The sequence below is a fragment of the Lepisosteus platostomus genome, chromosome 5, assembly GCF_059453375.1.
Source record: "Lepisosteus platostomus isolate fLepPlt1 chromosome 5, fLepPlt1.hap1, whole genome shotgun sequence".
Taxonomy (NCBI): Eukaryota; Metazoa; Chordata; class Actinopteri; order Semionotiformes; family Lepisosteidae; genus Lepisosteus; species Lepisosteus platostomus.
Genome location: NC_142615.1, coordinates 44,468,878 through 44,493,477, shown reverse-complemented (window position 1 = coordinate 44,493,477; position 24,600 = coordinate 44,468,878). Strand labels below are relative to the sequence as shown.

Here is a 24,600-nt window from a genome sequence, read left to right as displayed (position 1 = left end):
AGCTTTGAATAACATATCTAGTGCTTCTTCTTTCGCTTTTTGATGTAATCTGTTTTCTCTTAGGGAAAGTGGAAGTTTTAGAATGGACAAAGCGCTGAGCTTTTTTACAGCGCAACGTCTTATGAAAACCCTGTACTGCTTGTAACAAATTGAGTCTCTGGTTGCTCCCAATATTGAAATAAAGACCTTACTCAGGTGAGAACTCTCTCTTGTGGCTTCCTTGATAGTTATATTTCCATGACACCGGTTTTAATGTCTGTAGATTGTATCTTATTTTTATTTGTTGTTTTGTTTCATGTTCATATTATGTGTTTTCACCCAGTTGACTCCAGTTAATAACAGTTTACCCAGTTAATAGCCACTTTTTATGCGCGAAAAACGGGTGATCTTTCTATCTCGTGATCAGCTTAGTATCTTTCTGTAAGTTTTTTTCTTCTTAATTAAACGTTTAAAATACATGAATTTCATAAAGACAACACACGTTTCGAACAGAAAAAAATCATATTCTGTTCTCTTCCTGGTATGTATAACAGATCAGCAGGTCTTATTTTCCCAATTGCTTTTTTCCACTGTATTTATCATAATGGCTAGCCAATGTCCTCTCTTAGCTAGGTAATGTTACTTGTGGATGTGCTTCTGCATTGCGTAGAAGCACATGTATCCATAGAAAGTGTATTATACTACTATTTGAGCTACAGTACATAAAAATAATTATATCGTTATTAATTTCTTTAGGTACGTGATTCCATATTATATTCCCTATTAATCAAATTCTAAAAGTATGCTTTTGTTTACTCCGATAACGAGCACATTCACAGAAAATGTGAATATCTTATGACTTTTCACAAAGTATATAAAGTTAAGATGGTCAGAAGGAGCATGTAAAAACGTTTCCGAAACCTGGTAAAATCTTACTACATGTAAGACTTTGATGCTTAAAATGTTTAGGAAGAAAGTGGAATACTGGTGTGTATTTTTTCTTTAAACTACCAATACCAGCCATATACAGTTTACACTATATGTTTATGTTCCTAAATTAATATAGTTTATGGTGGTGTATCGTGGTTGTAGAGGTTTGATGGGTTTACTGAGACAATTATTAATTGTAGCAGTAATCACGAGGTTGTTCGTTGTGGCTTTTAGAAAATCAATCGTCAGAACAACTAACAACGCACACACACGGGTTCAATACACGAGATACATTTATTCATATAAATTGTGCACCAAACATATACTAGTCTGCCTGGATACGAGCGGCAGACCTTACTGTGAGGGTTATCAATATACAAGGTATATAATCTCGAAGAGATGCCAACACAAAGAGATACACAACAGAGAATATATGTCAATATATATCGTTCGGTTACCAAATCGCTAATCAGTGTTATTACCCACTGTTACTCTAAACTCGGAAGTAAATACATTACTCATGAATTAAATTGATAACAACTTGTGTTGAGGTACAATTGAATTCTCGAGACACAATGTAGAACATGGGGTTTACTTATCCACTGTGTATGGATTTGGAATCTCCCGGCACGAACACCAAGTCACTCTTTTGCCTGGGAAGAAGCTGGTTCGTTCCTGGTCCAGCGCTGCTTCTGAATAAGCTATTCAGGTTGTCGATGAGGGTCCAACTGTAGGCTGCCGTTGATCAAGCGGATCATTCACGTTGGTAGAATTCTGAGTACGTATGGGATCCTCGGCCTCGCGCTTAGAACAAAGTCCAAGTCCCTTTGCAGACAACAGCAGTTGTCACGTGATTGTCTCTGAGGATGCGCGAAAATGGCCAAGGAGAGCCCCGATCTGAGCTTGCGCTCCCTTTTTGACCAAGACATAGATGTGTGCTGATTGGTTGAGAGTTTGGCGGGCATTAGAGACCCACGTGGTATTACCACGCCCTGCCAGTCCCTGATTGGTTGGTCAAGGTGAGATATGAGTCACTTACTCTTGACACTTAGGAATGCAGTCCAGATGTCCATTCGGCACTCCCTAGACAGATAGGCACCAATGGATGACCATTGATCATGATAGCCAGGCTAAGCTAAGTGCATCCCCATCTGGGAGCTGTCCATTATCAAAAGAAAACATCTTAAATCAACCTGCATGAATACTTTCTCTGTGGCTGCACCACAAAGATGGAGGGTGAGATGGGGCCTCATTTAGGACAGAATACCACGGCCTAATTCTGTCTTATTAACAAGCATTGCCGCTACAACGGCATCTCTCCTGTCAAACTTCCTCCTGGCATGTTTGACAGGATCTGGGCCGTGGTGAACAGTGGGAAAGACGCCCTGTGGAGAGTGAGGAACATGGGGCTGTTCAAAGGCATCGAGGTCCCAGTCAAGGCAGCAGGTAGCCTGGCCCTGTTCATCACCCGAGAGAACTATTACCTCAGAGATCTGTGGAGAGAAGGGAGGGAGGAAGCAGAAAATCTGTGGGAAATTGAGAGCATAGGTCAATATCTCAAGAAACTGTGAAAAACATTATCATGTTTAAGTAAAGAATGTGATTTGCACCAGAAAAAAATAAATTGTTGCTATATAACTGGTACCGTGTCAAAATGTAATGAGATGGGATTATATATACTGTTTTAAGTATGTATATTAATGTAAAGCTTTCTAATTTGTGATGTCCTGTATTTTTTTGTGAAAAGAAAATAAAGTTCTTAAAAAATCGATTCACCCAGGGCGAGGCTCGGCCATTGCACTCCGGCTGTGCTGACCCCTGCGAATTCCCCAAATGTGGGAATCTCGACTGCATAATTTCTGGTAGTGGGGGACTGCGTTCGCGCTCTCTCCTGATGTGCTTGGTCAAATATCAGATACGGGAGAGTTAGGACACCATGAGCTGCGATAGGATCCCAGTTCGAAAGGAGTCGATGCCACTGCTGGTTCCCGGTTTCTTTTAGTTAGAGGTCCGGAGAAGCATTTCAAGCTGGTTACACTACTCCTTCCGGACATTCATTCCCTTTTCAAAGTCAGTCGTTTTGCTGTTGTCTGCATTATTTAGGCTGATTATCGAGGTTAGCCTTTATTTGGTCATGGGGGCCTCGGTACTGTATGCTAATTCTCAAGACAGTTTCACCCGTTTTCTGATTGCTAGGTTCTGTACCAGTGCAGACATGTCAAACAGTGAATAGCTGTACCTCTATTGTATCCGTGCTCAATGAATGAAATCAGTATTAAATGAATATATGTATAGTTATACGAAAAACAAGTGGTTTATTGACTCATCTTCATTTGCAGATTTAGAGGCAGCTTCGATATTCGGGGGAGGCATAAAACATGGTGCTGATCTTTGGAAAGCAGGAGGCAAAACTGACACGTTCTCATACAAGGAGCTGAAACCAGGCCACCTGGGTGAAGATCAGGTATCGTAACCGCTAGACCATATGGGAGCATACAGCCATGTTGTGCGTGCGTCATGTAAGCAAACTGTAATTGCTGCCTTCATGACCTGCTTGATGGAGAAAACACACAAGAGAGTTGGCACTCAGAGTGTCGAAGGGTTGATGTATACTAGGGCTCAGTTGAAATGCAGCGTCAGGACTTTTCCGACTAGTGTCACACAAAGAGAGTACATCCTTTCCTACTGGCTGTGTATGTCTCGGTAACTCGCTGTGATCGTATAGTGCTCAGAATTTGTGTTGTGGCCGCAACAACCCCGGTTCGAATCCACATACTGGCAGAATAGGAGGAGTACTGCCTGACTGGATCGTTGATGAACGACAGAGGCCACTCCGACCTCTTCTTGGTTTTCTTCAATGACTTACTAAGGATCTTCTTCACATTCGCCCATGCAGGGGAAGCCAGTTACACCAAAGCAAACGCAGGAAAGTGCATTTCAAGCAGAGACCAGGAGGGACTTGTTTACACCGAGAGTGGTCGGAGAATGGAACAATGCACCCAGCCCTGTTGCTGGAGCCGATTCTTGATGAGATCTTGGGCTCACTAAGAGGCCCCCGCTGGATGCTAATCTTTCTGTTGTTCTTGCAGGTCCTGCGCTGCTTTTGAGCCGACAGAGCTCGTCCTGGTCTGTCGGCACAGCCCAATTGCAAATGATCGGCTCCACGTACAGAAGGAACGTGCGTTTGGTACAAGAGTGCACGAAGGCACCGGAAATACATTGGGAACAAATGACCGGTCGTTCAAGACCTCTGTGAAGTACAGGAGCGTGCAAAACGAGTCTGCTTCCACCCGGTCTCGAACCAGGGACCTTTCGCGTGTTAGGCGAACGTGATAGCCGCTACACTATGGAAACCTGCAGGGACCGCTGCTGGTGTCTTGCTTGCATTTCGGGCTGAGAAAGGGACGCGTCACTTTAGGCAGGGTGCGCTGGAGAGAGGAACAAAGGGCGCGATGAAACAAAATACCAAAACCCGGGATCAAACCAGGGACCTTTAGATCTTCAGTCTAACGCTCTCCCAACTGAGCTATTTTGGCGGTGCGCAGAGCCCACAGCCACCTGCTCCAGCCTTCCTGTGTTGCGGCATGAGCGCACCAAGAGTAGCGGGAGAGTGTTGCAGGAACGTCACTCTGAAGGAAAGCCACCCAGGTGCGCCCTCTGAGCTCTGTCCAGCGCATCTTCCTCGCATGGACTCCTGCCTGCGACGGGCAGGAAACAATTAGCAAGAACAGAACGACACCCCATGGGTGTCTCATGACCACACCTTAGGTTGTGACACGTGCAGGTGTGAGGGGTTGCCGGGCTACTTTGGAGCAGAGCTTGGGCGGAGGGGGGGCGGGAAAGCAGACAAAGAGGTGACACCTCAAGGTCTGCACGATCACAGCTCTCCGCTGCCCCAGGCTTCCGCTCGATAAGCTACTGGACACACCCGCCCCTCCTCACACAGACCGTGGAAAAGCCCCCGAGTGTGAGGGCTCTCTCTTCCTCCCAGGAGCTCTTGGACACGACGCACAGACAGGGCGCGGGGAGCCGCCGCCTGCAAACACGGCTCCAGGCAGGAATCCACTCCGCAGGAACCGCAGAGCAGAGGAGATGGGGGCAGCTTAGCTCCTGTGCAGAGACCTGAGCTGTTGTTGCTGCGGACGCTGTCTTTTCTGCACTCGGGGTAGGAGTGAATGTTGAGTTGCCCTTAGAAATGAAGCAGAGCACTTCAACGGCACGGTTGTGTGTGTGTGTGTGCGCCCTGGTGATTCTGGGAGACAGATCGAACCTGGGCTGTGGTTTAAATGCTATTGGTTTGTGAACAGAATACCCTTATCCCAGTGCATTGTGCCACATTAAATAAACGCACGAGAAAAAGAGATTCAGAACGCAAAGCTGTGTCAGTGTTCTGTGTAAAAAATCGGTTTGAACATCACAGGAGCTGTTTTTAATAAGCTGCTGAGTAAAGAATATTGTAGCATTTACAGGTTCTTTTCAGAACAAAGGACGAGTGGAGACGCGATTAACAAACAAGCGCTTTGTTATTAATACTCACACTTTGTTATGAACACTACCATTAAAACTACCAGTTGTACTCTCACTAATGTTAAAATGAATACACTAGTAGTAGTATTAGTTGCTGCCCGTGACGTCACATACACTCTCTGTGACGAATGCGAGACACCTAGACACATACAGTGACGTGCCGGCTGTTGCCGTGGTTACCATACTTATGATTTATAAACACTGGAAAAATGTATTTAAACTGTTACTTACATACATTTATCAACTTGGAATATAATTTTCTAGCTCTAGGATAGAGTTACCTAAATAATAATATGAATAATCATTGTTTAATTTCGGATTGAACATTATTAACACTAAACGCACTATGGTAATTGATCGATACAGTCTTTATTGACTGTTTTCTAGATATTTAAACAGGGTCAAGAAAAGAATCAGTACTCACCAATCAGTGAAGTTAATCGATTATTCTATGGTCCTTCAGCTGAATAAATTGGTTGTCGATACATAAGTGATCAATAATTCTCCTCCGTTCCCTCCGCGCATCTCCCGCGGTCTCGCTCTCTGATCCCAGCACTCTGGCTGGTGTCTGTGACGTCACAGCGCTCTTTCTGACAAAGCAGAGCTGGAGGAGACTCCTGTCCGGAGCCCGGGGGGCTTTTCTTACAGATATAAAATCTCCCCCCCCAAAAAAAACACACCGGACTGTGAAGAGAAGCGAATCATCACAGTTGGAGAAGGAGAGCGACAAACCTAGGAATAAAATTCATTAAACAGAAAAAAAAGTTTACATCGCAGATTATTGCGTTACAAAGCGTACCCATGTGGAGCAGTAGAGGACAAGCACGAGTCCCTGAAATAAGCGCTTTTAAGAGTTTTACACAAATCTTCAGAGTAAAGAAGCCAGGAGGATCAGACTCCTGATCCTGGAGGTTAAAATGTGTATCCTGGTTTTATTTCCACCCAGCTCTCAGTTCCATTAGTGGTCTGATGATTTAAATTAACTGTATAACTGTTACCAGACTTAATCTAAATTGTAAATTTATAAGACTGGCTACTAATAATAAATATACTGATCAAAGTGTCAATACTGGTGTTTATAAAATAAATACTGTAGCATTTGCAGGTTCTTTTCAGAACAAAGGACGAGTGAAGACGCGATTAACAAACAAGCATTAACACAAAACCAAACACAGGATATACACACACATGAGGAGACTGAGGGAACAAGTACACATAGTTAGGGTGGTAATTACCTAACAACACACTATACTTTTACAAGACTACACAGGGCACTAGAACTACTAGGACATTATTTACACAGGTAGGGTCAGCCGCTGGTCATCGTGCTGACCCTCAGACTCTCCCCGGCTACCACTCCCAGCATGCCCAGCGGTACTACGAGCGCCTAGGGGCACTTTCTCCTCACCACCAGGCGAGGGCATTACACTGCCCCCACCTGAAGCGTCTGGCGTCTGGCGTCTGGCGTCTGGCGTCTCGCCGACGTCGAACACCCCCCTCAGGCTGTACTCGTACTGGGCTAACTGCTGTGGAACCCTGCGCCGCAGTGACGGCTGGCGACCCACGGACGCCCCACTATCGTCCGGCTCCAGCCCCGGCTGCTCCTGTAGAGCCTCCCCACACGGCTCCTCCTCCCGGGCCCGGTAGGGGGCCAGGCGGTCTCGGTGCAGGACCACCACTCTCCCCCGTGTTCGCAACCGGACACGGTAGCAGACTTCACCCACCACCCCGAGTACCTCAGCGGGACCCTCCCACGACGGCGCCAGCTTAGGGCTGAGGCCTTTGCAGCGGCGCGGGTTGTACACCCAAACCGAGTCCCCGGGCTGGAAGGCAGGCCCCCTGCAGCGCAGGTCGTAGTGCCGCTTCTGCCGGACCCCCGCCTGTGTCAGGTGGGTCCGTGCAAAGCTGTGCACCTGCTGCATCCGCTGCCGCAGGTCCCACTCGTAGTCCGGTCCAGCCGACGGTGCCGACCCGTCTCCGGGCGGCGGGCCGAAGACCAGGTCCACCAGGGTTCGCATTTCCCGGCCCAGCATGAGCGAGGCCGGGGTGCACCCGGTGGATTCCTGGACCGCGGTCCTGTACGCCCAGAGCGCAAGGGGGAGGTGGCAGTCCCAGTCCCGTTGGTGCCGGGACACCAGGGTGGCCAGCTGGGTGGCGAGCGTCCGATTAAACCGCTCCACCAACCCGTCGCTCTGGGGATGCAGCGGTGTGGTCCGCGTCTTAGTGATCCCCAGGCGCTGGCACACTCTGGCGAAGACCTCGAAGTTACGCCCCTGGTCACTGTGTAACTCCTCCGGCACCCCCAGCCTGGCAAATATCCCCTCCAGCAGTGCATCGGCCACCGTGGGGGCACTCTGGTCCGGGAGGGCGTAGGCCTCCGGCCACTTCGTAAAATAATCCATGGCCACCAAGACGTAGCGGTTCCCAGCCTCGGTGCGCGGAAACGGGCCCAAAACATCCACCCCCACCCGCTCCATAGGAGCCCCCACCTGGTGTTGTTGGAGGGGGGCCCGAGAGTGCTCGGGGGGACCCTTCTGCGCCACGCACACCGCACACGTTTGGCAGTACCTCTGCACGTCCCAGTGGCAAAGACCCCAATAAAAATGGCCTCGGAGACGCTGCAGGGTTTTCTTACCGCCGAAGTGCCCCATGCCCGGCTGGCCGTGCACCGCCCCGCGGAGCGACCGAGGCACCACCAGCTGCCACCGTACCTCACCACTGGAGGGTACCCGCCACCCCCGGTGCAGCACCCCATCCTTTACCTCCAAGGCCTCCCACAGGGCGCAGAGGGCCTTGACGGACTTTGGGTGCGGGGCGAGCTCCTCTCGCGTAGGCCGCACTCCAGCTGCCCTCCAGCGGAGCGGAGGATCAGCTGCCTGACGCCGCGCCAGGTATGGCAGGCCCACCCCCAGCGGCCCCTCCCGGGCCGTGGCCGCGGTGCCCACCCCCGCCACGGTGCGGACAGCCACCTCACGCTGCTCCCGCCGGGCGCAGTGATGGCAGTCCGCGGCCTCGCAGGGGCGCCGCGAGAGAGCGTCGGCATTGAGATGGCGAGACCCCGCACGGTGCACGACAGTGAAGTCGTACTCCTGCAGGATCTCTATCCATCGCGCCATCTGCCCCTCCGGCTCCTTTTAGTGGAGCAGCCAGGTGAGGGACGCATGGTCGGTCCTCAGCCGGAACCGGGTCCCGAACAGGTACGGCCTGAAGTGGTGGACCACCGCCATCACCGCCAGCAGCTCGCGACGGGTCACGCAGTAGTTCCGTTCAGCCCTAGTCAAAGCCCGACTATAGTAGGCCACTACGCGCTCCCCATCCGGCCCCTCCTGCGCCAACACCGCGCCCACCCCCGAGTCACTCGCGTCGGTATCGAGAACATACGGCAACCGCGGGTCGGGGTAGGCCAGCACGGGGGCCCCCACCAGAGCTTCACGCAACCGGCCGAAGGCCGTCTCACAGCCCGAGTCCCAGTCGAAACGGCGGCCCTTGTCGGTGAGGGGTTGAGCCTCAGGCCAGCACGGCGGATGCAGTCCAGCACCGCCTGGAGGTTCGTCAAGGCCTGGTCGAAGCCCCGGGCATGAACCAGCAGATCGTCCAGATACAGCACACACTGGTTCCGCGGGACAGATGCCAGCACCCTCTCCATCAGCCTCTCGAACGTCGCCGGGGCATTGCACAGGCCAAAAGGAATGACAGTAAACTGCCAGAGGCCCTGGCCGATAGAAAAGGCTGTCTTCGGGCGAGCATCGGGAGCAAGCGGTACCTGCCAGTAGCCGCAGCGGAGGTCCAGGGAGCTGAACCAGGTCGACCCGGTGATGTAGTCTAGGGCGTCATCTATCCTCGGCAGGGGGTAGGAATCTTTCCGGGTGACCTTGTTCAGCTTGCGGTAGTTGACGCAGAACCTCCACGAGCCGTCTTTTTTTTTTACCAGTACAGCTGGCGCCGACCACGGGCTCGCGGAGGGCTCAATCAGCCCCGCTGCGGCCATCTCCCGGATCTTTTCCTCGGCGGCGGTCCGCTTGGCGTGAACCATGCGTCCCGGTGGGATGCGGATGGGCCGAGCGTCGCCGGTGTTGATCTCGTGTTGGACCAGGGCAGTGCGGGTGCAGTCCTCATCTATCGCCGCAAAGAGATCCTCGTTCTGGGCGAGTAGCGCCTGGAGCCGCTGCCGCTGGTCCTGATCGAGGCCCTCGCAGCTCTGCTGGTAGATCCTCAACGGCGCGCCTCGCTTCCATGCAACGCTCGGCTCCCGCCGCCGCCGCCTTGTCTGGCCCCCCGGCTGACTCGGGAGCAGGATCCAGCACGCTCGCTCCCCGGCTCACAGGCCTGGTCTGCCCCGGCGACTGCCGCCGCCGCCGCCGCCACTGCCTCTTTTTCTCCCAGCTCCGGCAAGCCCGCGTCCCTCGGCCTTCGCCGGGCCTGCCCTCCACCAGGTGAAGTCGCTCCCCCTGCCACACCAACTCCTGCCGGCTCAAGTCCAAACTGGCCCCCACTCGCTGCAGTACGTCCAGCCCCAGAATGCAGTCCTCCTGGATGGGTGCAAGGTAGCAGGGGTGGCACACCGTCGCTGCACCTAGACGGAAGGCAAGCACCCGTTTCCCCCGCACTGCGGCGAGCTGTCCCGTCACGGTCCTTAGCCGCAGGCCGGAGGCCTCCCATCCTGGGGGGTTGGTGCCCTCGGTGTCGGGGAGGACGCCCGGCTGGAGTAAGGTTACCGATGAACCGGCGTCGAGTAGGGCCAGGCAGGGTTGGTCCTCGATTCGGCAGTGGAGGTACAGGCCCCGGCTACAGCCGACTCGCCCCACGGTGGCGTGAGGGGCGCCGGTCTTAACAGCGCTCTCCGGAGCGGGGGTTGAGGTGTTCGAGGGGCGGCCTTCCCCACGCTGAGTCGCCCCGTTCCCGTTTCCCGACGCCGATCGAGGAGTGCGAGGTTCGGGTGCCCGGCAGAACCGGGCTCAGAGTTCCCTCTTCCTGCAGCGGTCGCAAAGCAGCGTGTGGGGCTGTTCCGCAGGGGTCGCTGCAAGGTCTGGCTCCTCTTCCCCCTCGCTGGACTCCTCCGTCGCCGCCTCGGTCAGCCAGCAGTGTCTGCTGGCGCTTCCAGCCACCCTGAACACGGCCTCAGCCAAGGCCTGCTCCAGCGATGCACTTGGTGCCGCAGCTCCTCGTGTGAGAGGGCCTTGAGAAAGGCCTGGAGAGCCATCTCCCGCTGCGCCTCCCGGGGGAAAGTGTGGTATCCTCGGCGGGCGAGGAACGCGACATCAGCGGCAACCGGGCCCAGTCGCTCTCCTGGTCGGCGCCGCCGCAGGGCCAGCCTCTCCCGCATCAAGTCCGGCGCCTCCTCCACACCGAAACGCAGCTGGAGAGCCGCCGCCAGCGCCGTGTATTCGCCTCTGTCCTCCTCCGGGACGTCCAGGAGCACCTGGCAGGCCACTCCTTCCATCTCTGCCCGGCACCAGCCATTCGTCCAGGCCGCGAGCTGGAACTGCGCCTTGTAGGTTTCCCAAGGCGCTTCCCCGTCGTAGCGACCGGGTTGCACCCGCACTGATGGGTGTGGGAATCGCTGGTCAGCTCCAGCAGGGAGGGTATCTTCTCTTTGGGGCATCCACTGGGCGGGAGTAGCGGGCAGTCGCCCCAATTCTTCCGGCAGGACCACTACTGGATAGCCCTGGTAAGGGCTGTGGCCACCAGTCACACCCAGGAGTTGCTCAGGCTCCCTATGTGCGCTGCCGATGGGTTCTGTCTCTTTTAGAGTCAGACAGCACTTGACAGAATCAGCTAATGTCTGCCAAGATTTGTCCATCCTGCCCGCTTCTGACACCAATGTAGCATTTAGAGGTTCTTCTCAGAACAAAGGACCAGTGGAGACGCGATTAACAAACCAAGCAATAGCTTTATTCTTTAACAACCACAAAACCAAACACAGGATATACATGCACATGAGGAGACTGACAGAACACGTACACATCTTTAGGGTGGTAATTACCTAACAACACACTATACACACTTTTACAAGACTACACAGGGCACTAGAACTACTAGGACATTATTTACACAGGTAGGGTCAGCCGCTGGAAAGCAGGGATAATAAGGAAATGGGTGGCACCCAAGCACATGTTAAAGAAAAAAAACTTGGCTTCTTAAAAGTGATTATGATAGCCACAGGACAGAAGAGACAGTGCACTGTGGTCCAATAATGACTGTGTTGAAACAGCCAGAGTGTGCTGCATGCCATGGAGATGGAAAAGGTAGCTCATCCCAGTCAATCGCAAGGTTGTGTAGGACTGCACATGACCTGATGATGATGGTGCTGGCTCTTGATGGACTGGTATACAAACCAAATGACAGCCAAGCAAAGCGTTAGTTGTTTTACAATTCCGAAAGATTGTTCAAAGTGGCTTCTTGCATTTTTATGACTCCTGTTATAGTGCTTCTCTTGTAATGTTGTAGGATTGTGCACAGGTGTCAGAAGATATAGTCATAAAGAATAACCACAGGCAAAACAACATGCCAGCTTGCTCTTCCCTACTTTGAAAGGAAGATATTGGAACTGATTAAAGAACTTAATTTGAAATGTAAGCTCCTACTGACACAGGAGAGAGAGTTCTGAAAAGTAAGCACAAGGCACACCATGGATAAATAAATGTATTAATTTAAAAAAAGAAATACTGAGAAGGTCAGAGGAACAATAATTGTTGTATTTATTTGCTCAGGTAGTTTTATAAGTTTAACTTTCAGTAAAGTTCTGTTAAAAATAAAACTGGTCATTAGTTGGCGTCTTTTGTAACGATTTAGCAATAGTGACATGTCGGCTTGTTCGACTGGAGTGTTAAACAAAAAAAATACAGTAGCGTCCTGTCTCAAGTGTACAGCTGCAGTTCTCGTTTGTTTCGTGACAAATTGCAATTGCATTAGTCTGTGTAAAAAAAGACTTCTGCAGCTCCAGTGGTGCGATCGAACTCATGCTGAGATTGAGTTCAAGCCTCACCTGGAGCAGTGTGGCCTATATCTTCAACTATTTAAACTAACTGACCAGTTTAGGTCCTGTTAAGTATTTGCTGGAGATCAGGTCTAAATTAACATCAAAGGAACAAGTAAAGGTTTGTTCCTTGTCAGACCTGAAGAAGGCTCCAAAGCTCAAACGTTGTTTGCTTCTCTTTTCTGCATGAAATAAAATTTTACTTGTTCCTATGCAGTCCACACATGCTGACACAGCTCCCTACTTAAATTACCATCAGCAATGGACCTCCAGCAGACCTATACACAAATATATGAGAGAGGTCTACTGAAATGAGAGGAGCACGATGGAGTACCGAAGACTTGAAAAAGCACTCACTTTTCTGTGTTTTTGTTGTTACCAAGATTTGTTTTTAATGTTCTTTTTCTCTTTGTTTTGAAGTTGTTCTGTTTTTTTTTCTTTTTTGTAGTTGTTAGACTACTACAGGGATTTACCTAGGTTCTATTAAGACTTCTTTTATCAAAACATATTTTATTAATAAAAGTGTGATTTCTTAATAATCAACTTTAATGTTATCTTTATTAGTAGCTGTATTACAGGTAATGCATGCACAGCCTTTATTATGCTATAGTGAATTTTCAGGTATCCCATGGAGGGAAGAGAACTGAAATTAAGGAAATACTTATTTAAAGGGGTATAAGTCTTAAAAGTGTTCTGTCACATCTGGGTGTTAATTGAATAGATTTGTTGTATTATTTCATATGATTTGACTCTACACTTGTGTTTCTCAGGAGACAGCAGTAATATTGGGGATTTGCAGGTACAGATAATAAATTATACTATACAAGTGTAGAGGTTTGATGGGTTTACTGAGACAATTATTAATTGTAGCAGTAATCACGAGGTTGTTCGTTGTGGCTTTTAGAAAATCAATCGTCAGAACAACTAACAACGCACACACACGGGTTCAATACACGAGATACATTTATTAACATAAATTGTGCACCAAACATATACTAGTCTGCCTGGATACGAGCGGCAGACCTTACTGTGAGGGTTATCAATATACAAGGTATATAATCTCGAAGAGATGCAAACACAAAGATACACAACAGAGAATATATGTCAATATATATCGTTCGGTTACCAAATCGCTAATCAGTGTTATTACCCACTGTTACTCTAAACTCGGAAGTAAATACATTACTCATGAATTAAATTGATAACAACTTTTTTTGAGGTACAACTGAATTCTCGAGACAGAATGTAGAACATGGGGTTTACTTATCCACTGTGTATGGATTTGGAATCTCCCGGCACGAACACCAAACCAGCTGACAAGCTCTGTTGCAGCCTCTGTTCCAGCAGTTGTCCAATGGGCGTTGTCCCGGCGTCCTCTGGCTACCAGTCTGAATCCATCAAGAAGACAGGAATTTTAATATCGCACTGCCGTCTTGTGTACAAAATATTTGTTCAGCTCTAACGTCTGTGTGTGTTGACAAGGCATCTCAAAAGGAGGTATTAAATAAGAAAATGATCCTTTCTGTTACCATTCCTGTGGTTGGAGCGTTGTTTCACCCTTTTACGTTCTACAATATTTACAGACAAGGTTTTATCACTGGAGTTGTACAGAACAAGTGTGCATCAGTCCATGAAAATCATCAGTACTGCTGTTTTTCTATGCATAGTTTAATCAAGAGCACTTAAAAGATGCAAAAGATTGATTGTGGTCTGTGAGCACCTGCACATCTTCGAAAGTTCTCTATGTCGGGGGTGTAGCTTAGTGGTAGAGCGCTTGTCTTACATGTATGAGGTCCCAGGTTCAATCCCTAGCATCTTCAAGTGCTTTATGTTACTGTGCTCACATTGCAGTCTTCTGTCGAGTGAGAACTCTTTGCTCGTGTTCATAGAGAGCCAGGTTTACACAATTAAACTCGAAGTGCTACAGTGTTCTCTGCAGTTTTAGATGTACCTCCAAAGCATTTAGTTCTGTTAACTACCAAAGAATGTGAACTAATTTAAAGTCACATTCAGGAAATCCAGAGAACGTCTTCACACTTGTCGTGGCTGTTGCAGAAAAACCTCACCCGGGATTTCCTGAGAGATCATTCACCGAGCGAGTCCTCCCTCTGGATTCCGCACTGAGCTGAAAGCTGCGCGAATTCCTCACTGCGTGTCCTGTACTGTGTAGCACAGTGACAAGAACGCCTTGAGTTTTTTTCCGTATGTGAAGGAAAATGCAAAAGAGCATGAAAAGTGTTGATGGTATAAAATATCCATGGTACAACTTGAGAAAGAACTGACGGACAAAACAATGACATTTGATGATTACAAGAGAAACACAACCATCCGAACATGGGCTTGGATCCTGAACGCTTGTGTTAAAAGACAAAGCAAAGGATATAACCTGTAAATGTCTTCATGTCTTACAGTTTATGAAATAACACAATTTCTTCCTTTCTTAATAATTTCTTACTATTGATAGATGCTTTTTTGAATTTTAACAGAATCACAATTACAGACATTTGGGGTTAAACTGTTATTCACATATTCTAACGAAGAGAAACGTTAGTGTCTTCCGGTATGTGAGCCCATTTCTCAAATAAGAAAAGAATAAGTTATATAAATTGAATTATTCTATTTTGTAGGCTTGCATAGTCTTATTCATATTTCAGTTAAACCTTTTCTTCTGTAGTAATTTCACTTGATATTATATTAGTCCTGATTTACAATTTTTGGACATGGTTCATCTTAAATAATTTGTAATTAGTTTCAGTTTTGGAAAATCGCGCCCAGAAGCTACTAAAACTGGTAATGTTTGCATAATGTGTAATGCAATAGTAGCATTTTGGGTGGGAAAACAAAAGGTATTTCTTGGTATGAATCCCAACACTTCATAAGCGGTGTTCGAGGATTTCTCGCTTCAGATAAAGCTGTCAATACATCACAGATTTTTACTCAATCAATATCAGCAGTGTTATCGCTACCGAACACAAAATATAGATCCTGGCAATACTTCGTGAGATCTTCGTAAGAAAATCCAAAAAAGTACAGAAGCAATAAACGCTTTTTTTGGATCAAGAAGAGGATAATTATGAGACTCAAAATATCCCTGTCTTTTCTTTTTTCGAGGACAAATGGATTATTGAGGTGTAAAGATGGGTTCAAAACCAAAATCATCTGCTATTGCTGCTGTTTCTTTGATAGTTTCTTCAAATCCTTCAATTGATCATTGATTTAGAGGAATAATATTATACAAATTGTGGTTTTCTGTGAATTGCCAATTTTATTGTAATTACATCTTCGTTTACAGATGTCTTGCATGTATCACAAGGTACTGTATAATAGTCGCCGTGTGTCCTCAGCTAAAATGTTTTAAAAAGTACGACAAAAGTACAATATGCTTAACAACATTTATGGTTATATCTATATTAAAATGAAGGTAAATATACCAAGATATTAAAAAACAATTGTACAGTCCTAATCTCATAATGCTTGTGAAGTTTTCCAATAAATCCGAACTGTAATTTTGAAATATTATTGCTGAGAATGCGAAGAGAATACAAAGATCAAAATCAATGAGTGAAAATACAAAAGTAGTTCATTAAACTGAGTTTCTTCCCTGAAATGATTTGATTTGCTTGCAAAGTACTAAGCAGCTTTGAACGGATCACGGGAATCAAATATACAGATGGGTTCAGAGTGTGCTTTCCAACTTTTGTGTAACATTTTCCTTTGATAGGGCAGAGTTGTCTTCACAATCTGGGTTACATAAAAAGGAGTGACGTCAGTACAAAACAGCTTTCCTTCTTGGGGAACAACGGTTGTGTTCCATATTTCTAACTATTTTGGTTTCAAGATCTCAATTTAGTGTGAAACATAAAACCACCCTTTTGGTTAACAACCGAGCCACAAAGACTCATGTACATCTTAACACTCCTCGGTCTCAGTGAAAGTAATACACTCCGTAAAATTTCCAGAGATTCATTTATTTTTAAAGGAAAATCACCAACAGCGGCCGAGATCTACTGGAGTTTTTCATTCTATACTGCGATTTCTGAAGGGTACCCTGTGAAAATATGAGTTTTGACGAGAAGGGATGGACATATAAGGCTTGGGGAATTAAACTTTAAGGTGAAGACTGCGGGTTCAGCAGCAGCAGAACCTGATCAGTATCAGTTGACTCCGATATACTTTGAAAATTAACTTCGGGATTTAGAGTCAGACGTGCTACCGTTGCACCATGGGGTACTTAATTAAAAAAAAATAGAAAAACAGTCAGTGTTCCTGGATCTGTTATCAAGAACAACACCTGCACAAGAGCTGCGCAGGAAGAATAAAATATAATCTGAGATGAAGAGACTCTCTTCGGAAGAGCGGCGCTCTTCACAGGAGAATTTTTTGTGAAGCTGATTTGTCTCCTTTGGGGAATTCAAAACAGCTGAGAGCTGTGACCTTGTGGCACAAAGGTAGCATGTCTGACTCCACATCAGAAGGCTGTGTGTTCAAATTATGTCGAGGTCTGCTTTTAGTTTTTCAGGTTCTGCTCGTCCTGAACACGGAATTCACACCATGTAGTTGAGTTCTATCTGTACACCACATAGATAATCTAAACAAAATAGAGCCCTACTGGACATACAGTTAGGATCTCCCACAGCGAATACCCTTGAACACAAGAGAGAAGGCACAGTTCACATCTGCGAAACATCACATCCGTCTTTAGAGACAGCTACATCAGAGAATGGAATCCCGGAAGTTTCAAATAATTTCTTTTAATACAGGTTCAAGCAAACCTGAAAGTTAGGGTGTTTCTGGACACTTTTGTTTTATTAAAAAGTGTCTGAAGCCTGAAAATGTAATTTGAAAAAAAAAAACGCTATTGGACATTAGCAGGTACTTTTTGTAACGATTTGCTATTTCATGCTGGAAAACAAAGGAAACAGACCCAATGTTTGCTTTCAGGTGCGGTTCATTACATAATAGACATCTATTACTGAGGAGCTTGAATAAAATTTACATGAGCCAGGTAGAAGTCAAACCTACAATCTTATGATCCAACATCAGATGCGTTATTTATTAAACTGCTGGTATTTCACATAACCTGAATTCCCCAATAGTGTGCTCAGCGTTGCTACTAGTAATATACCGCCCCGTCTAAAATTTCAAAGTGAGAAACGTGTGTTTTCTGATTTTTTATGAGTTTTAAAATATAATCTCTTTAAATCAGACAAAGGCTTTATGTTCCGCACTGAAATTCCAATTGATTGAGAATTCAAAGAAAGACTGTTTTCTTCCACAACACCGTATAATTATCACATCCACCAGACTCTCCAACTTCTCCAGACCTTGCTGGGTGAGCATTCGCTCCGATAAATTAGGTCACGTATCATGTTAAATCACTTCTTCTCAACACAACATTTCCTGGTACACGTTTTCTCTATGAAAAAAAGACATTTTTCCCTTGCATGATTTCTCGTTTTTTATCAAAGCGTACAGAAAGAAAAAAGAAGAAGAAATAGTGTTGCAAAAGAACTCTGTCGCCCTTGGGAAATGTCAAACGCATTGGACATGAAAAATGCCCAATAAAAGCCATTTCTCTTCGTTTCTTAGTGTCGGGGCTGCTACTGTATGTAAAAGAGGCAATTTGCTCTGAGAGCAGGTTCAACACTTTCTGAACGCAGATGTCTCAGAGCAGTGTGTCCAAGTAGCTGTAAAAGGTGACAGTCATCCCGTCACCGTAGCTTAGTTGGTTAAAGCGCTTCTCAATTAAACAAAAGAACCTATGCTCAAATCCCAGCTGTGTATTTCTTCTTATCTTGTAGTACAGAACGTACCATTTTGGGCAATCACAAAGGGCTTGACTTCGTTAAATGCATGTGTTCATTTCCTTTCTGGAAAACTTGTTTTTGATTAAATTCACACAGCTTGCGAAACATGAAATTCAGTTTTTGGTTATCAGTGCAGAAGAAATATTACCGGCTGGCAAAAAGAACGGTAAGATATTTTTTTTTTGATTCGAGAAAATACTCCACCAGTCAGTCTCTGTGGCACAATCGGTTAGCGTGTTCGGCTGTTATCCAAAAGGTTGGTGGTTCAAGTCCACCCAGGGATGGGTTTCTTTTGCGATGTAAACATTGTTTTCGCATCGGTCGATTGGATTTCTCAGCTAAATCACAGCCATTTTAATATTTGTAGGAAATGCGATTGTTCAACACGTGTCAAAAATGTCCAATAATGCCCAACATCGCAACTCCCCAGAAAACCATATTCACCCAAGAAAAATGATCGTCGAATCGTCATTTATACTCCCGTCACATCCTCTGCTGAAATATTTTAAAAATACAATGCAGATTTGTTTGAGAACTTGACAAGCATTGTTTTGTTAGCACTGTGCAGTTGGATTTTGATATTTTGACATATTTACCTTAATTTTAAACTGTAAATACTGTACAATCTATTGTAATTGTGTTGTAATATTAAAATATGTTAGCTGAGGATGCAAAGGGGTGAAAGGGAAAGGTCAGAGGGTACAGTAACAACAAGGTTAGGATTGGTGGAGGTGGTAGGGGTGTTGATGGTTTTTCTCTGTAGAGGATGATTGAGTTTTTTATCGTTCTCTGAAGTGAGAAACTGGAAGAGTTGGGAGTTGAGAGATCTGATGAGGTTAGTTATAAAAGGAAGTTGATGTGGAGCTGTTAGCTGTAAGAATTCCTTAATGTCTTTGATGTTGTCATCAAAGATAAACTGCAGTAAGCAAAGATAAAAAGAAAATTATCTTTGCATACTGCCCTGTCTTTCTAACAACTGAAGAAGGCATGGAATAACCTTTTACTTGTTCCTTTGCAGCCTACGCATGCCGACGCAGCTACAGTATAGTTCTGCAAGTCCATCTAAAATAACTTTGTTAATATATGCAGGTGATAAATTAACGTGTCTGAGTATCTTTTCCAGCTTTACTGAATTACATCAACTTGCCCACCGAGGATAAGCGTACCTCCGTTGCCCGAGTAACGTGACGCCTGTGAATGACGTGTAAAGAGCGCATTCTATACCTAGTGGAGACGGACAACGTTTCCAGCGCTGGGTTTCAGGGGCTTTCCCAACCTCTCCTCGACCTTTAAACGCCTTACATAGTAAATTTACATTATCCTGTAATATGAATTTCCCTAACAGAAAAAAAAAATGTAACAGAAGAAACTCTCGTAAGGTTAAATTCCCCCCCCCCCCCCCCACGATTACAACCTCCGATTAAACTGCTGCCTGGCCGGTGTACGCGTCGCCAGTCCGCTCCGGCTCCGCAGGAGACGGGCTGTCAAACCCGAGACGGGAATCCGGGTCCGGGCTGCCCCACGGGTGAGTGAACCGCCGTCCTCTCCGGGCTTAGTCCGGACGGAAGCTCAGTAGTACCTAGTGCCCTGTTCACTAACTGCTGTAGGGTACGAGAGGTCGGCGGTGACTAAACACTCCGCCTGCAGGGAGAGGGACGGGACGGAGACGGTTATTCTCTTCTGGCAGTTTATTTTAACTGTCACATTTCCACCGTCTCTCTCTCTCTTTCATTTTCGTCCTGCTCTCTCCCGTTTCCTCGTCACATGGCCGCCGCATGGCCAGTCAGAGAACAAGGAAACGCGTGTATCATCATCGTAAACCTGTTCAGAGACGGAAGTAGAGAGCTCTCTTTAACTTAAAAATATTTTAAACTGCATAACCGAATAAAACAATGACAACGGCCCAGGGCATAAACGCGCACCAGTTTCTGACGCGTAGGCGGACTTCAGAGGCGCCTGACTCCTTTTGTCGTTGAACCGACTTCTGTCTTCATTACTTCGGAGTTTCACTCCTACTTCGTATCAGAAATAAATAACTTTCCACACGACTTTACAGGAAGCTGGAAACAACAGGTTCGAGAAGTGATATTTACATGTCTCTATATATAATACTTTCCGTACAAATAAAAGGTATAGATGTCTGGGGGAGGCTCAGTGGTTGTTATTCCTGCCCTGGGATCAGTTCAGAACCTGGGGTGCTGTCTGTGTGGAGTTCTGAACTGTGTTTGTGGGGGTTTCCTCCTGGTGCTCCAGTTTCCTCCCAGTCCAGAGACAGGCTGGGGGGTTAATTGACTTCTTGGTGTGTGTGTATATGTGTGTGTCCTGTGATGGACTGGTGCCCCGTCCAGGGTGTGTGTGTGTCCTGTGATGGACTGGTGCCCTGTCCAGGGTGAACCCTGCCTTGTGCCTGTTGCTTGCTGGGATAGACTCCAGCTCCCCCCTGTGACCCTGGACTGGATACAGCTGTTAGAAAATGGATGTCACTGTCCCCGGTCTCTTTGTGTGTGTGTCACTGTCCTTGGTCTCTCTGTGTGTGTCACTGTCCCTGGTCTCTCTGTCTGTGTCAGTGTCCTCGGTCTCTCTCTCCAGATGCGCTCCAGAGGTGGCAAGGCTGTAGACTGGAGGATGATGGGAGTGTGGCTCTGTTGGATCACTACAGCTTCAATGGACAAGACTTCCTGTCCTTTGAGGTGGACAACATGACCTGGAGAGCAAGTTCCCTGGAGGCAGAGGGCACTCAAAGGGACTGGAACCAGAACAAGATTAAAAACCAGTATACCAGATTCTTCCTGGAGACTGACTGTATGGAAACACTGAAGAGATTCCTGCAGTACAGAAAGAAACACAAAAACCACACAAAGGTGAGACAGAGAGATATCAGATACAATATGAGACAAATGCACCTAGAAGCTCTACACAAGAAGTTCCCCCATGTGCAGAGGAGTGGGTGGCACAGTGCAGTTTCTGGGGTGCTGTCTGTGTGGAGTTTGCATGTTCACCTCATGTTTGTGTGGGTTTCCTCCCACTTGCTGGTGGGTAAATTGGCTTATGGGAAATTGGCTCGTGTGTGAGTGTGTGTCTGTGTCTGTGTGAATGTGAAGCTTGTGTGATCCTGTGTGAATAGGACGTGTCTGCAGTGCTCCAGTTCTACTGTGATCTCCTTTCTTAGCCTGAGGAACAGACAAAGAGAAAATGTGTTTGATTTGTATAATTGTCTAATACTGACATGTTTTGGTTGTAAAGGTTTGCAGAAAGGAGCCACACAATATTTTGTCTGTGCAGCGATGTCGCCTCACCTTGCACAGTGTCCACACTAATTCTCAGTGTGTTAACATTGCTTCCGGTCTCCCTCTCAGTCTCTCCTCAGGTGTTTGTCTCTTCCGAGCATCTGGGAGACACACAGAGCTGTTCCCTGTCCTGTCTGGTCACCGGGGCTTCAGTCCTAGAGTCATAGAGGTCAGTTTGTTCAGGCCTGGAGAGACCGAGGGAGAGGACGTGTGGTCCAGTGGGCTCAGACCCAATGGAGACAGCTGAGGAAGAGTGTGGAGATCTGAGAGAGTAAGATCGAGGAATACAGCTGTACTGTCACTCATCACAGCTCCAACCACAGCGTCACGCTGAGCTGGGGTAAGTGTCTGGAGCAGATCAGTGTGTGTTATACTATATCACACACGGGGGTGAGAGTGGAGCAGATCAGTGTGTATTATACTGTATCACATACAGGGGTGAGTCTGGAGCAGATCATTGTGTATTATACTGTATCACATACAGGGGTGATACAGGAGCAGATCAGTGTGTATTATACTATATCACACACGGGTGAGTCTGGAGCAGATCAGTGTGTATTATACTGTATCACACACTGGGGTGAGTCTGGAGCAGATCAGTGTGTATTATACTGTATCACACACAGGTGAGTCTGGAGCAGATCAGTGTGTATTATACTGTATCACACACTAGGGTGATAACAGAGTCACATTATTTTTGTTATGCAGCAGGTAACGTCTGAAACTTTTCTTGTCTCTATAGCAGATTATGCCGCATGTCTGAACTCTATCCACCTGGATTCCAGACTGCATGTCAGGGTGATTCTGGCACTTCTGTGTGTGATGGCAGCAGGGGCTGTAGTCATCTTGCACCAGAAGAAGCTGTGCTGTGTGCCATTTTTACCACTGTCTTCACAAAGTCTTTTCACAGACCCCAGCTTGCTCTCCATGAGACACACAGACAGGGAGAGAAGCTGGGGGTCAAAGTGCAGGGTCAGCCATTGTACAGCACCCCTGGAGCAGTTGGGGTTAAGGGCCTTGCTCAGGGGCCCAAAGGAGTAGGATTCCTCTGCCGGCCGCAGATTTTTAAAAAAGATTTTAAGATTTTTGAAGTACGCAGGCTGGATAGCCAGTAGCCATATCACCCTGCAACTCGCAACTGGTCAGTACTTGGATGGGAGACCTCCTGGGAAAGCTGAGGTACTGCTGGGAGAGGTGTTAGTGTGGCCAGCAGGGGGCGCTCACCCTGCAGTCTGTGTGGGTCCTAATGCCCCAGTATAGTGATGGGGACACTAGACTGTAAACAGGCGCCGTCCTTCGGATGAGACGTAAAACCGAGGTCCTGACTCTCTGTGGTCATCAACAATCCCAGGGTGTTTCTCGAAAAGAGTAGGGGTGTTTCCCCAGTGTCCTGGTCTAATCCCCCCCTGGTCTTTACCAGTCACAGCCTCCTAATTATCCCCATCTCTGAACTGGCTTCATCCCTCTGCTCTCCTTCCCACTGAGAGCTGCTGTGTGCTGAGCGGACTGGAGCATCATCCAGGTGGGGCTGGAGGGGATCCCCATTAACCTGTAAAGTGCTTTGAGTGGAGTGTCCAGAAAAGCACTATATAAATGTAAGGGATTATTATTAATTTTTATTATTAAGCTGTTTAAGATGGCAACACACTTCAGGCGCATGGAACATGAATGCTGGACACGAATATTAATAAGCTTCCAATGACAACACCACAGAGCAAGAACACGTTTGAGCTGAAAGATGTATATTTCACATTGAAACCGCAGGAAGTCTGATTACAGAGTAATTATGTGGTGAATGTTTCTACCACCCTGGGGGTGTCAAAGCATGGTGTTGTAGTCCTAGATGCATTTTTTAAAACTCTGTTTGCTTTTGGACATCCACTTTGTAGGAAGAGATTTAGTCCGAGTTTGCTTTTTATTTTATTTTATAGAAATTGGCCTGTCTCATTATTGTCCAGTGCTTCAGGTTAAGGAGCTAGAATTGTGTTAAGGAGCCTCTGAGACTCCTTATTTGATATATATGGAGTACCTGGGGGACAGCTCTGTGGCTCAGTGGTTTTGCTTGGCTGCCTCGTACTGCAGAGGCCCCGGGTTCAATTCCAGACCCAGAGTGCTGTCGGGGTGGAGTCTGCATATTCTTCCGTGTGTGTGTGTCCCTTATTGGACTAGCAGGGTACACCACTATCCATCCTGGATGCATGCACATGATCTCACAAAAGACTTGAACGCGGGTGCCTTGTGCTTCCATTGGATGACAGAGGAGCTACGACCACGATGATTACACAGTACCTAGTTTGGATGATGTCTTACGCTCATGAAAGTCGACTGCAGTTCCAGATATTGAGCAGGTATATTCAAGATTTATACAACCCTGACAGCCTCGATCCTTTCTTGACAGCCTTGTTAGGAGCAAAGGCAATTACTGCTATGTTTAATTACTCTGGTGACCGACACCAAGCTGCATGGTCACTATAATCCACTATTTATTCCATACATGCCAGCGTGATTAAGTAGCACTATAACCCTGAGTATGCACAGATATATACAGTATGTCTCCTTCAAGAAGTTCCTTGAAGTATGTTCCTTTTAAATCATTAATACTACACTTTCTTATATTGATTAAATGAAATGGTCTGAGACACATGTTTGAAAAGTTTAAAATAGGCATGAGGGCGTTATCTACAATACAGTATTTCTAAATGTAAGAATGTGAGAGTTGTGTGGACCTTATCTTTTTTTTACCTTGTTTAGTCTTTTTTTTGGTCAAGTGCAATTGTATTACAGTATGTAGCCCCTGACGGTGTTATTGGTGTTATATGTTATATGTACTCTTGTTTGTACGGTATAAATTTTTGCTGTTGCAATAAAAAAAAAACGAAAGTCGTGCATAGCAACGGTCACTAAGGAAGTGCGGCTTAATCCCGGAATTCCGGTGTCCGTGCAGTAGAGGGAGACACTCCCTCCGCTCTCACAGTGGATCAGCTGTCACCCTGCTCATAAGGGGGTGGAGGGGATCCCCATTAACCTGTAAAGAGCTTTGAGTGGAGAGTCCACAAAAGCGCTATATAAGTGTAAGCAATTATTATTATTTATA

At 46.8% G+C, this 24,600-nt stretch overlaps 1 long non-coding RNA gene and 3 other non-coding genes across 4 annotated transcripts; 3 read left to right on the top strand and 1 right to left on the bottom strand.

Moving 5' to 3' along the window:
* The first annotated feature begins 2,638 nt into the window (after positions 1-2,638).
* Positions 2,639-2,803, top strand: LOC148666985 (U1 spliceosomal RNA). The gene has a single exon (XR_015937935.1). It is a non-coding gene; the product is annotated as a U1 spliceosomal RNA (small nuclear RNA).
* Positions 2,804-4,190: 1,387 nt separating this feature from the next.
* trnav-aac (transfer RNA valine (anticodon AAC)) lies at positions 4,191-4,263 on the bottom strand. Its single transcript has one exon. It is a non-coding gene; the product is annotated as a tRNA-Val (tRNA).
* Positions 4,264-14,160: 9,897 nt separating this feature from the next.
* trnav-uac (transfer RNA valine (anticodon UAC)) lies at positions 14,161-14,232 on the top strand. Its single transcript has one exon. It is a non-coding gene; the product is annotated as a tRNA-Val (tRNA).
* Positions 14,233-21,663: 7,431 nt separating this feature from the next.
* On the top strand, positions 21,664-24,400 carry LOC148666982 (uncharacterized). The gene is made up of 2 exons (XR_015937065.1): positions 21,664-21,846; positions 22,252-24,400. It is a non-coding gene; the product is annotated as an uncharacterized LOC148666982 (long non-coding RNA).
* Positions 24,401-24,600: the final 200 nt, after the last annotated feature.